Genomic DNA, 11774 nt, shown 5'->3' on the forward strand with positions numbered 1-11774 from the left:
TGACTGCATTACAATATTGTACCCCCTGCTGTCTTTGTCTCGCTCTCCTCATCCAGTGTAGACATCTCCTCCTACCTCCTTCACAGCCTCTCATTCTCTTTTTGCCCTTTTTCTTCTCTCTGACCCTCTAAAGTGAGATCCCATCATGTTTTTCCCATCATGCTCTCCTCCCACCCTGCGGTGAGGCGGTGAACCCCCGGCCGGAGGTATGAAGGACATGATTTACAGGGCCCCTTCGCAAAAAATAAAAAGAAAGAAAAAAATAAAACTTTAAATGAGAGATCAGTTTTCCAGCACAGTAGTCTTTTTCTTCAGCGCAGGTTTCACTCTTTAAATTCTTGACTTGAAATATGGCGTTCCGGCTACGGCATGGTGTCGTCCAATTTTGTGAGGTTGCAAAAGTGCCAATGTGTAATTCCACGGGAGCATAACACTGATAAAGCCAGTTTCAGTTTTCTCTATGTTTGTTCGACAGGGAAATCCAAATGGGGGAGGAAGTGGGAGGAACAGTTGAGCATTCAGTCCCAAGGCATTGACACATTGTCATTTTCTAAACCTACACATCCATGTGTAAACCTCATAAAAGCAGCTTGTCACAAAATGAGAAATAGCTGGTCCACCTTAAAGGTCAGTCCACCTTAAGTGAGCCTGGGACGAAGTTTTTGCTAACTTCGGGTTAACGTCCTGCACCGGCACGAGAACTTGTCGTGGTCCTGAAGAGTTGTAGCAGGTTTTCACCGACCTGTAGACACAATGCACTTTCACATGCGCTTTCTGTATCGCCTGCCCACTCGCTAACGTTACGCACATAACCTACAAGCTGAGCTATTCCTTAAAGGAGTTTGAAACTTGTTTAAAATATCTTAAAAATAGAGTTCAAGATACTGTATATTGCCAAATCTGGAGTGAGAATATCAAAACATTTTTGGTTGGCTGGGAAGTTATTGGCACTGACAATGTGTACAAGTGCCATAAGCATATCAACATTTCTCAAAAGCAAGAGGACCAAACTGGACTTCTGATACTCTGCCACACGGATGGATATTTTGACTGAGAATCATTGCACAATGACTCTTCCAATCAACAATATTTTTAAATTGCTGACGCAAGACAACCTGCTTCATACTTATACAGATTTACACCCGGGAGCTTCCCAGCATGAACACAGTCTTCTGCATGAACACAGTCTTCTGCTATGGACTATGTCCAACAGAGCAGAGTCAAGTTGATCATACGAAACCTCTAATCGCGCTATGAAACCACAAATGGTCCACTAAAGAATCCATTAAGGGTTTGACTAAGCCTATCACTGATTCTATGAAGTGCTGTAAACCCGGTAGTATTGAAGTTAGAGCATCAGGCTTATTGCTGGAAAGTCACTAATTTACATCCTGGACAGAGTGTAGAAGAAAAATGAACAAACGTTTCCACTCACTGAGCAACCAAGAGTGGTCTGATGGAGCAGGTCTGTGGAGAAGACGGTGTTTACACTGGAGAGCTCCCAGGTGGTTGTGTCTGAAAATGTAGAGCTTACTCAGACTTTACTTTGATATAACTGGCTAATGAAGTGAGAATGTCATTTATTAAGTTCTGATATTTCGCCTCCTGCCACAAAACGGTTGCTGCACTTCATTCAGTACTTATTTTCTTCTTTTTTTTTTTTTTTTTTTTTACAAAAGTTCCACATCAAATTCACTTCATCAAAGCTGAACACCTGTCCTGCTTGGACTGGAGCTGCAGTGGTGACTGTTACACTCATCCATAGAAGTATTTGCATTTGCATACATCTTTATTCCATCATTTTGGTAAAGGCAGTTGTTATTTTCAAATACCACCGTCTGTCTTGATGCTGACATTAGATGCAGTTCGAAGTAAACAAAACAGCAAGACCACATTTCATATATTATCAAGCTGTCAGTTTAAAGTGTAGGCACTGAGCTCCCGCTCTCATCTTGAAGGAGTTTGTGTTGTAACTGTCGGCCCAAGCCCTGACTTTCTGATTTTCTTGTTCACGTGTAGGGACAGGGTGTCCCGGTTCTTGTTGTGACGGACTGGCCCAGTATCATGGCCTGTCGGGAAATGGTCACGAAATGCAATCCACTGGTTTTGTGTACATGGACGGTAGTTTTTTTCGTATGGCTCTGGGTGAAAAAAATGCCAATGCAAAGTCAATTAGCATCCTAGTGTGTGGTGTACACAAATTCAATTCATCCACATGACGAAGAAGTAGTCTGAGCAAGTGACTCAGGGTCCAACAAACTTTCAACCACAGGTGTTCGACACGCGTTGTGGTTTTAATGTTGTGGTTTTGTGTCACGGGAGTTCCTGGGGGATCCTGGATACACGGGGGATCCTGGATCCTGACAGTTTTGTTGCCTAAACCCAACGTTCGTGACAGTTTTCCTAAACCTAACTCAGTGGTTTTGTTGCCTAAACCTAACTTTCATTGTTAACGTCATGTCCAAAGCGAGTGTTATGAAAGTATTTTCTTCGTCAACAAAGTAAAAAAAGTTATAACATTCTGTCATCTCAGTTTCATGTCGTCATAATGTTTTACAGACATCTTCTTCATAACAAGCATAACAGAACAATTGCTTGAATGCCGATGTCTCTAGCTCATGGGTCAACATCGTTTTAAGCTAATTTATGCACGGCTGTCCCAAATGTGACATATTTCCGTTTTGTATTTTACCCCCGTTGATGTCATGTGGCGCACGAAATCTAACTTTAATCCAGCAGCGAAGTTGCTGCACTAGTTGCTGCACCTCTGGCAGGTTAGGAGCACGACTCGTCTGTTTGGAGATCAAACACTCAGCCCGTTGGGTACTAGTTGAGTTTAGGTCACAGGTTACTTTGTTGCAACAAAATCAGGAAGACATCGAGTCCTGGTCGACATCTTATCTCTGCTGTCAGTTGAAAACAACAGTGCCCCAGACAGATGCTTCTGAACCAAAACACTGTCAGACAGTGACGGCCTCGGCCCATAAATTTCACTGCTGGATACACCCCAGTACATCTGCGCTTCAGCGTCAAAACAAACCCCAAACACCCATAAATACGGGTTGCTACACTTGCGTAACCACAACTAAGAGGAAAGCTCCTGTAGGAATACTCACCAATGAATAACCTCTGTTCATGTATCTATTATTATCACCTTTATCCACCAAATCTTGTGTTTTTGGTACAGTGTTGAGGTGCATTTACTGGCAACAACTAGGAAGGTAAAAGGCAGTTAGTTTGCAAGTAAACAGGCTTACAGTTGGCAGTGCACAGACCAGAACAAATCCAAAGTCAGAACAAGTTACAAACCTGCAATTTTAATAGATTTACATCATATTCTGTGTAATACATGTGTTTTTTTTACTATCAATTCGGATTATGTCATCGAAGGATAACGGTCGGAGTAAACTGCTGGCACTGCTTCTTCTGACAGTGGTGTGGTAAAACGATTTGTATGTGCTGCACACAGAGTCCTTGACTGCAGTTTGTCTCTACAACATGATAGTTAAATGCTGGTTGGAGGCTTGAGGTTAATTATTACCTTCAAGGTCTAAACAAAACTGTAAAGCAGAGGTTTGTGGCGCTAAACAAGAAAGTATCTCAATTATATTATCATATTGTTTTACACTATCAACAGTTGTTCCTTAATCTTTCCCCACATTATAAAATGAAATACTTGATTCAGCTGAAAAACGTGCCAGTGAGGGGTCGTCTGTTGCGTTGTGATTGTTGGTTGTGAAATGAGTTGTACAGAAGTCTGTCCGGCGTCCAGGCTGCGATACAGAGGAGGTACTAATAGTTTGGAAATGAAGAGACAGGGGAGGATATTAAATTATCACGGCAGTCAAAAGAAAACCGTAAATCCCTGAAGACGTATACTTTTCACCCCGCAAAACAATCAATCTTAAACCCTTGTCTTGCTCGAAAAAGGTGAAATCGTGTGAGATGATTCCACTGGTTCCCAGTGCTCTTTTAGGGATTATCTTTATAAAATCTTATAAAAAAGTGATGACATTGTGAATTGGGATAATATCGCTCCAGAGGTAGCACGATAACATCAGTTGAAAGTTGCTTAAACAAGCCAGTTTGCTCTCGTTAAGATGACCTCACCCCTCTGGCAGATTGTGCCTCCCTCTTTTTGGAGGAATACGATTTTAAGACTCAACATTACACTGAATGACCTGTCGAGCTGGATCGTTTTTGCAGCGCAGGAGAAAGACAAAACCTTTTTCATTTTCTAGGTGACGCCAACAGATTTTTTTTTTTTTTGTTTAATTCTACAATAGACTTTGAATGGTTTCCACAGACATAACGGTCATATCACTCCCTCAGCATGTTGTCAGCTTTAAAGTGAAGGTGAAAATGAAGCAAATTTGAAAATGCTAAATTTCCACAGGATCGAGCAGTTACATAATGACACTTAGACAGTCATCCTTTGTCCTAAATCCGCTGTTGACGTATGAAACTCTGGCCAGTTAGTTCTGCAAGTCGAAGCCTGATTGACGGGCTGTTGAAGTAACTGGGACACGCATTGGGCAAAGTGCTCTGAGTGCAAAACAGTGGATATCACACACGGCATGCACTCACAGCGACACGGCTTCACTTGAGAATGAAGAACAAGGATGAATACAAATGCAAGAACACAAAGAGTAACCTTCAGTGAAGATATGGTTTGATATTTCACCAGATGTCTGCACAAAGAAGAAATGATAGACTTTCTGTTTTTGTGATTTTGCGCTGCAGAAAAAGTGTAGACACGTTGACACACAATCCCAAAGTCTCATGAAACTGCAGACGTTTCTTTATGGCGTTGTTGCAGGACAAGAGACTTGAATACACACAATGCATACATGCACACACCAAAAGTCAGCCAGGAAGATCATCTTGTGTTTCTGGTGTCCCTCTCTGTTCGGGGATTCACCGTCGCTCTCCGAGGAACCATTAGGTAATGCTGCTCCGCTGCTCAGAAACCCTGTGCTTCTTAAGAACACAGCACCAAATGCAGAAAAAAACAGACCTGGCTGACCAGGTGATTTCTTTTGTAACCTTTGTATCTATTCCTGAGATTTCTTTGTGCCAAAAAAAAAGCATTAGCCTTGTTTCATGTTGACATTTGAAGAAAGTTCAAGGGAAAATGAGCTAAAAGCTGCGAGTTCAGCCTTTATCAGCACGCACAGACACACTGAACCAGCACACGGCTGACATTTGTAGTCATTCTAAGCGACGAACAAGAACATGGCCAACGCGTTCCGCCTTAATGAGTCAGGGTACGATCTCCCGACGAATACCAAGTACCTCCTTCACGAGTAAGCTGGACATTGTTTCTAATTTGTATTTTACTGCTAATATCTTTGTAAGCCATATATCTTTAATGCTTATATTGTATTCATCACATTAAATAATATGTAGAATTAAGACAACTTTCATTCAAACAAGAGGCCACGTTACTGCCACCTGTAAATACCTGGAATCAGCTCTTTTCCTGAACTCTATGTGAAGGACCACAGTGAGATAAGAGTTATTAGTTTCTAATGGGATTACGGTAACACCATAATCCGTTTCTTCCTACCCTCTGGTTTCCTGTGACGTCTTAACGGCGTAACAAGGTCCACACTTCTGTTTTCATAGGTGCGAGCAGTTACTGCACGACAATCTGTGTTAAATGGCCTTGCCAGCCGGTGTGTGTCTCAGGTTTCTCTTATAATTAAATACTAACGATGGATGTGAGGACCAGAAATCTGACAGCTGAGGGGGGGAGGGGAGGGGAGGGGAGGGGAGGGGGGGCGACTGGATGAAGACTCTCCAGCTCTGTGTCTGTACCTGACGGCCTCTTTCTAGACAAGACACTGCAGCACCACACAAGACAGCGATCTGTTAACTGCAGCTGTTTGCTCACATTTAGGCACGAACTGTATTGCTGAGAAACACATTTTGCTGAAGGGATGTAGTTTGGATCTAATGTAAACAAATAAAGTCTCGTGACATATGAAAACATTTACATCTTTATATTCCAGTGATTTGCTTTCATTTTGTATTCTCATAAACCATATCTTCACCAGCAATGCAGCGAAATACTGCATAACCAGTTCTTACGCCAACTCTAAGAAGAAAGACATTTTTTTCCGTTTGACATTACAAGCAGAAAAGTAACCCAGATAGCATCGTGGCGAAAGATTCTTTTTACATAACATCATCACTTTAACACAATAGGATGCGTACATCTGGCCTGCAGAGCAGCCTCGTAGCTGTAAACGATATCAGAACTCATGGGTTGTTGGTTTGTTCCCCGTGAAAAACAAATCTGCGGCATTCTTTTATTGCATCAACATGACATTCAACCCCTGCTGTACAGTTTTCAGGTTAAATGCATCATCCTGGACCTCTACACTTACTGCCGCGCTGCCATTTATTGTGGCTGCATGCCGGTCTGTTTTGTATGTCCCTGTGTGCATCATATGGACGCTCATCTGCGTTGACCGTAACACTCACAAGTCATGTGAAGGAGTCGTCTCTCAAAAAGCTTCCTGGATCAACGTTCGGAGAACGAGCTGTTTTCAATCTCTGACGAGGATGATGAACCGCTGCCATGCCAACTGAATTCCTATAAGACGACTTCTATTGATTTGCACAAACGCTATACGCTTCTGCAGATGGTTAGATGTTTCTTGGAAACATCCCGGTTGGGATTAAGTTGAACAGGGCTTGTGTTGTTGTACTTTGAATCGACAAAGAGCATCTGTGAAAACAGGGTCTTGTTTTGAGGCTTGGGTTAAGTTGCAAGCTTGTAAAATGTCTTCAAACCTCATGTAGAGTTTTAATGCATCCCAGTCACTGGCAGGATGTTCATGGATCTCCAAGTTATGTTTCAGTTTGATCTACAATCTGAATTGCGTTACTATTAGACAAAACTTTAACAAAGCCATCATAACAGTAGACGTGAGAAGGCCCCGCGGCAGAAAAAACACTGAAGCTTGAGACGTTTTTGCCTTAAGTTCATGCATAAATCATACGGTAAAATATCAGTTTGTTCTCAATTTGTGTTTCTTGGCAGAAGATAAACGCCCCTGCTTTAGTTCAACTCGGACAACAGAGGAAAGGTTCACATAGTAGTTCAGTACTACATCTGTGTAGATCTATAATTCCAACATCTGATGGCATCAGTTCATGTTTAAAGAGAAATGAGACAGTCTGTCTCTATTGGGGTCAGTGTGTTTCAAACAAAGTGCTTGTTGGCAGCATGTGGAACCTGCTTCGCCACACCTTTCTAACGTAGGATGTGGGGGGGAGGAACCAATATTCCTACAAGCAAGGCCGCTTCATGCAGCGACGGCCCGGGTGTGCTGAGAAAGTAGAAACGGGGTTTGAATCTTTCGCTCTCGTTTGTCGTCCTGTACGCAATTACCTCGGCCTATTTTTCATGTCTACAAATGAGTGGGTATGAACGCCTGAAACCTAAAGCCTGCGCTGTTTTCCTCAGTTGAATGTTGTGTCTCTCTCTCTCTCTACAACGCCAGTGAGGGATCTAAACCGGGCATTTGGCCTGGCACATTCACCGCAGTACAAATTCATATATATGCATCTTTGTCTTGTAAATTAAAGTGAACTATGCAAAGTGTATTAAGATATAGCTTCACCGTTAGCAGCTACATACTGATTTGTGCCAGGATGGAATGGAGACGTATGAGAATATCTGTCGTTCGGAACGGGCAAAATCCCAAAACCAGCACAGGAACTGATTTCACCACCTACCAATACTGTATGTGTGCATATGCATGTAGTCCCACATTTATCTGCGTTTTTTTCTCCATGTCTGTTTTTTCCGTGAACCACATAGCATCTGACAAGTGTCAGTCCCTCCCACCTCGCACACATGTGGGCAGAAAACCCCAGAAACCTGGTCACCACCTTCACAGGCTTGTTTGGGAAACAACACAAAACAACACGTTGACGGGAAATGTGAACACGTGACCAAGACAAACAAATGTAAACAGAAGGATTTTCTGCAACATTAAAAAAGAAAAGACTTTATTTTGGCAATCATCCGCCATCTTCTTCTCGTTTTCTATCTTTTTCCTTTTTCTCTGTTTGTGTCTTCAGCTGTCTTTCTCATGATCTCTGTCCTCATTCGATTCCTTGCGGTTTCTCCAGCAGCGCAGGCTCTATCCAGCAGTCTATTTATTGTTCATATAAACGATTGCTCTGCGACTTTCAGCCATTGTATGGGTCTAACAAAACCCATCAGGCCAGCGATAACAATATTATCTTCTTTAACAGACTCAGTTCAGGAGTGAGAGCCAGTCCTTTTGACTTAAAACCCCAAATATTCAACGAGGCACTCGGAGGCCTAAAATCATCACAACCCTGCATGTATGGCCGGCAGCCTCAGTCAAAGGGTTTATATCTTATGCAGCAGCTCTCTGTTATATCCTCAAACCATCATCTTGGTAACAGTTGCTGCAAAATCTAGTCAGCGGTCAAAGGAAAAGCGTGTTATTTCAAGCTAACTCCCATCCGTTGTTGACATTTTACAATCCTTTCTAATGATGTAGCTTGGCTGTAATATCACAACACATTTTCTGCACGTGTGACACAGTGGGGCGGCCAATAATCATTGAAAGAACTGATAAATTGAGACGATAAAGCTGTCAAATTGGAAGTGCGCCATTTTTTTTGCTTGCCACCAACAGAATAATGGTGACCTGCCAAAGCTGCCAATGGAGTTGGCACCTTTTTAGGCAGCAGCCAGCATTTACAAGCACGTTGTCTGGTGTTTATTAACCACCAGATATTTGTCTTGGCAGGGCGGAAGGGCCCGATGAAACAGTATGTGGACCCATTGGAAACTCAATCCCGTCATTGAAACAAATGCTGATGGAAATCCTGCATTTGGTCGGGGACTCATCTCAGCAGGGTTGCCTCACCTTCTGAATGGCAGGGCGGCCGCTGTACTCTGCCACATTTTTGTGGGTAATATTCCTCTGTCAGGCTTTATTTGGACCGTGCCCAGTCGAGGGGAGAGCAGAGCAGAATAAAAAGCCGAGGAGAGAGAAAAATGTCAGGAGGAGAAACCACGGAGAGGTGAGAGGAAAGGTGAGAAGAGCAGAGGGAGAGGAAAGAGGAAGTGTGAAAATCCACCCATTTCCTCCATGTCCATCATCGACCAACTCATCAGTCACAGCCTGGACTCACCTCGCGCTAACACACACCTGTCACTGTCAGGACATTCATCAGAGAGTGTAGAAACCTGACACAACAAGGACTCAACATGTCACAAGTGATCCAAGTGTGTGGTCTAAAAGTCAAAGCAACTTTTTTAGTGTATGAAACTCGCTGAACTGGTCGCTGCATAGGATGACGAAAGATAAGTCTCTACGTGAAGGCTGGCAAAACTGTGTATATTCCTTTTGGACAAAAAACACAAACCGCCGTCTTTTGTGGGATTTGTTGACGATGAGAAATAATAGAATGATGCCAGCCTTCTCCTTTAATGGAGGTGTTTGTTACTGTTGCTGCAAAGGACGAAACCATAATTACGAAGGGTCAGCAGTGTGTGTCTGTGGCAGCTTGCGTCTATCGTTTGTTCCCAGGGAGGCTCTATAAGTTGTTGTTTTCTTGTCTCTCCAAAATAGCTTTTAATCCCAGTCTGCTACAGTGACGTCCGCAGTAAAAGACTGTGGTAGGTCTCGTTGTATTGCTCATAAATGTGCCAATAGCCAATTCAGCTGTGCAATTAAGGCGTACTAGTAATACGTTGATTGTTAGATCATCTTTGTAAAGCAGACATCCACGTCCTGTGTTTCTACGAACCAGTGATATGGGCCAGTTGAATCATGCATTTTTACATAGTTATGGGTACGTTTATTCAAAACCTGACTTTTTCATGAAAATATGGTAATCAAGCATCATGATTGAGATTTTTTTATAATTAGCCACAAGCTCAAAAAGTAAAAAACAAACGTTCCTGAACATTTGTGTCCTTGAACCCTGTAAAACGGGATTGTCCTTTTAACATGGATTACGGTGAAGTGCCTTGCCCAAGGGCAGCGCAATGGTATTTCCTGAAAGAGCGGAGAGCGTTAGTCATTCGGCTTTTCTTTCCCCAACATTTCCTCTGCTTCTCAACAGTCCAGGATCTCTTAAAGCGTCGTCGAGATTCACAACGCACCATGTGACTCTCACCTTTGAGTTTAAGCCTGATAGTGGTCGGCACGAACACATTTCCTCCCAAAATGTCCCAGCGGCATTGTGAACATTTCTCTTCCCCTTTGCACAGTGCCCCTTGGAGGTCCCCATGCTATGCCTGTTTTCTTTTTTTTATTGCATCTGGTTCCCATCCTACTTCCTGAGGTTTAGATTAATCCATCTTGAGTTTCCAGCTGCCGGAGAGCCTGTTCCAGTGGCTGTAACTTTGAATGGATGAAGCAGAGAGCGAGAGAGGAAGTGACACAGAGAAAAGGAGAGTGTGATGGAGAGATTTGGGGGGGTATGCAGGGAGCAAAAGAGAGATGGATAAAGAGAAAGACAAAGAGATTAAGGTCTTTTTATGTCCCTGTCCCCCCCCAAGATACACTCGGTTCATTTTGAGGTCTCAGGTGATTGGCAGCATGCGGCTAACAACCATCTCTGTTTCTCCGATAGACCAAGACAGCAGAAGGATAGACTTGGCCTCTGAAACTTTTAACTGTCGAATAGATTCTTGAATATTTATACTGTATCTTCTTTCTACAGAAAAATACGACCGACGTAGATCGGAAGAAAAGAGTTCTCGTTGGCTCAGTCCAACATTTGATTAATCTCGAGGCTTTTAAATGATTGACAGAATCAACCCACAGCACAAACAAAAGCAGATCAAATATATTTCATGGATTATTATTCCATTCCACACCGTGTTTATTAATACTCCATGATGCAGTGCGTGTTGTATGATCTCTGAGTCAATGGCTATCGGCTTCATGTCTGAGCAGTCAATCACTGGGAACTGTTGCAAGACGTGTTGACAACCACTGCACTAATGTGACGCAGGTGCGCTGTCTATGTTTTGAGCAACACCCAAAGATGAATTTCGATTTATTGCGTAAATGAAATAAACTGGGAAACAGATGCAAGCAGCAGATTGAGCTGCTGCAGCCGGTTTGAGTGCCGTTCTCCTCAGTATGACTGTTTCAGCTGTTCTGGTGACATCTGTTGGAGTCAACTAGTAACTTTATCTTCAGAGCTGATGGACGCAAACTCCAAACTAATTGAGTGAAAATACCACAATTTATTGCTTTTACTTGTATAAAAGAGGAACTTATTTAAAAAACATGTCCTGGATTTTGAGCAAAGTTAGTTAGAAATGTGGCAGCATTTTTTATACTTCATATAATTCTGTTTCCAGTTCATACCGCGTCGACAAACGTGATAAACGTAAGCATACGCAATGACAGTATGCATGCAAAAGGATGTTGATTTACACTGTTGCAATGCAGAGACTGCACTAATTTCATTATGGAGTAGCCTGATGATTATTTTCTAGATTAATCAATTAATCATTTGACATCAGAAACTAGTGAAAACTGCCCTCTTCATGTGTTTCGTTTTGTCTGACCCAACAGTCCAAAGCTCAATGATAATCAATTAACTGCAACAAAGGATAAAGGAAAGCGGCAAATTCACATATTTGAGAAGCTAGAAACATCAATTTATTTGCTTTTTTGCTTGAAAAAAAAGACTTGACCCATATGTAAATGATCTAAATGGTTCATTTTATGTCCATGACCCACTCAGTACATTGC

The sequence above is a fragment of the Melanostigma gelatinosum genome, assembly GCF_949748355.1.
Source record: "Melanostigma gelatinosum genome assembly, chromosome: 5".
In the NCBI taxonomy this organism is placed as follows: domain Eukaryota; kingdom Metazoa; phylum Chordata; class Actinopteri; order Perciformes; family Zoarcidae; genus Melanostigma; species Melanostigma gelatinosum.